The following is a 2920-nucleotide window of genomic DNA, read 5'->3' on the forward strand; positions in this document are numbered from 1 at the left end:
TGAAGGATCGATAAGACACTAACCTCAAGTCTCGCTGTTTAAATCTGCAGCTCCATGTGTTTACAGCTCCAYAACACAAGTCCAGTTGCTTCATCTTTTTACTTTACATTTTCCACGTAGATAATATGATAATAACATGTCCAGCCTGGGTCATGGAGAGTATCGATCCTAAAGTTAGCTACTCGGTCAATACTTTTTTCCAGCTCGTAGTTTCGTTCAAAAAAAAAACTTCACTGGAGCATCCCGGTCAGAGGCAGGTTCAGATATAAACACTGAACTAAAGAAGCAGGTCAGATAATTATTTAATCGGCTCTGATTAAACAACAACTTCCGATTCGATGTGCAAAATGTAGCATCCATGCTAGCTCTGTAAACAAACAAGCCAGCTGATGAGACGTCACGTCTTTTACTGTGCATGCGTGTCACATCAGTGCTGTGTAGTGTTCACACAGGGGTCTGATACAGGTCACATTTAAAATGTAATGTGAACGTTCACACAAAAAGATCGGAGTTTTTTCAAAAAAAAATCGGAACTGAGCATTAAGACCTGCAGTGTGAACGTAGCCAAGGACAGAAAGGCAGATGTGGCAGTGGAAGGTGTTAATTTAGGCACCATGACTGAATTCAAACAAAAAAAAAGGAACAGAAGTGTTTTAGACTGAAGTGAAATTAAATCCAATATGTTGTCTTAACTAGCAAACATACTTTCTGCTACTTCATCTTTAACCAAACTGATCAAAGATTTACAAAATACATCTATTCATGTTAACTGGTCATTAAACATTACTCGTATTGTTGGTGGAGGTGTACCACTTTTAAAAAAACATTTAACTTTCCAACTAAACTTTACCAACACTTAGTGAAGTCAAGTTATAAAAGTTAATTAATAAAACATGTTTCAGCTTTAATAATACTGACCAAAATTGTGTTTTTAGCTCTGATAACTGCAAGAGTTATTCCTTATTCAAATGTTTGATGAATTACTGGCAAATTTAAATTAAACATGCAGGAAGTCAAAATGTTTTATGTACACAACAGACTAACATTTGGAGTCAACCCAGTTCAAGAAGGCTGCTACATCTGACTGAACTTAAACTACACAAATCATAAAAAGTCAGTCAGTTTTAAGGATTAACAATGTGGTACAAGGGAATGATGTCCAACACATGTTTTAAGTAAATTGTCTTGTTAGCTAAATATGTCATGAAGCACAGGGCAGATTTTAATGAAACTTTCAGGAAACAATCAATGAATGTTCCTCACATCGGCCTGACTAATAAAACTTAAGCTTTGTGTGAAGTTAACTTTTTATAAGTTGGCATAAGTTGTCTAAAGCTTTATAGTGTGATAGGGCCTTTAGCACCTGCAGTAGTGATTGGTAGATTATTCATTTTTTGTAACAATGTTTCTTGGCAATGAAACTTAAATCATTGCCTGGTAATTTCTCTTTTAAATGGGGCCACATTTGTAAGGAACAGGCATCTGTGGGATGAGCAGTAGATCTGAGTTTGTGGGTTGTGCACATCTTACACATACACTTGATGTGGTCGTAACCGAGAGTCATTCACAATCACAACAAATGCATTGATGTCCCTTTATGATTGCACGTAACGTTATTTTCAAGGTTTGACCAAAAACACCTACAACTCATAAGATGATCATCTTAAAATCTAAAAGCTGTATTTTAGTTTAGTCATTAGTCAGCAATAATCCGTACTTGGAGGAGTTTTTAAAGTGTTTAGATGAACTTTTGCTTCTTTGCAGCTCAACGATAAAGTAGCTTAAGTTGTGTTTTAAACCATCACATCATCTCATCTCTAAACATGTTGATCCACGAAGAGCGACCAGAGAAGAGCTGCTTCATGACTCCCTAAAATGGGGATGTAGCATCAAATTCAACAGTGCAAGTCCTCCAGAAAACTACAAATGTCGACGATTTACACACCATAAATAAACGATCTTGCTAAACAAATACAATTCAAGTTTACCTTAAAAGTACTGCAGTTATAATTTCTTCAGTAATAAGTTGTTTTTTTCTATGTATCCAGAGTTGAGCTGAACAAAAACACTAGCGACACCGCTGACAAGCTAAAATACAAAACTATTATGCAACAAATATCTGTAAGATATAAGTAACAATCTGTTATATAACTTAACTACAATGCTACAGTATCCACTTTAACTCAGACTGTGACAACTTCGAGCCATTTGCTGAACGACTTAGCAGCCATTCCAGTAATTAGACAGAGCCCGAGAAAGAAAAAAAAAAAAAACCAAGAACATCCCTTTTACCTTGAAGCGTTTTTAGCCAGCCGCAGCAAATGTCTCCAGTTTCCCATGCACGAAGGTACAGTTCCGCTACGATGAGGGAAAAAGAGCCGGCTCACGGAACGTGTTCAAATAAATATTAGCCAACACAAGCTGGCAGAGTTTCTAGTTGAAGGCTAACAGCCAGCGTTAACTTTAGCTCGTTCCCATTGACTCCCGGGTCCAGCCCATGCAGCGGTAATACGTGTACACAAATGTCTAGTGTTTACATGCTACGGAGCATGCGCCAACTCTGGAAGAGCACTGCCCCCTAGTGGCGGAAAGGAACGACTGCAGTTCAAAGACCGGACAGCCTCAGAGGAAGTCCCAACATGGACAATTGTAGTCTGAAAGATTTAAAATGTTTTTCACAATGTCAAAAAATAATAATAATCACCACTTCAAACTATGCAATTATTATCAAATGTATAAAAGCCTATTTATGCTACTTATAAAATAAAATCTCAAAATTATGACATCTTATGGCTGCTACTTAGTTTGTCATAATGTAAATGTAGCCTAGTATAAACATTCACTCTATTAAGATCAATTTGTCTTTCAGCCTGTAACTTTTTACAAAATTTTTGTGCTATTTCAACTATTTTTATATCAT

The 2920-nt window shown here is 36.6% G+C and overlaps 1 protein-coding gene across 1 annotated transcript in view; it reads right to left on the reverse strand.

Annotated features, from left to right (window-relative positions):
* Positions 1-2596, reverse strand: part of LOC106522038 (EVI5-like protein) — a gene marked incomplete at its 3' end in the record, with an annotated part of 46376 nt that extends 43780 nt beyond the window's left edge. The window contains 1 exon segment of the mRNA XM_014014880.1: positions 2293-2596.
* Positions 2597-2920: the final 324 nt, after the last annotated feature.

Source organism: Austrofundulus limnaeus, unplaced genomic scaffold (genome assembly GCF_001266775.1).
Source record: "Austrofundulus limnaeus strain Quisiro unplaced genomic scaffold, Austrofundulus_limnaeus-1.0 Scaffold120, whole genome shotgun sequence".
Lineage (NCBI taxonomy): Eukaryota > Metazoa > Chordata > Actinopteri > Cyprinodontiformes > Rivulidae > Austrofundulus > Austrofundulus limnaeus.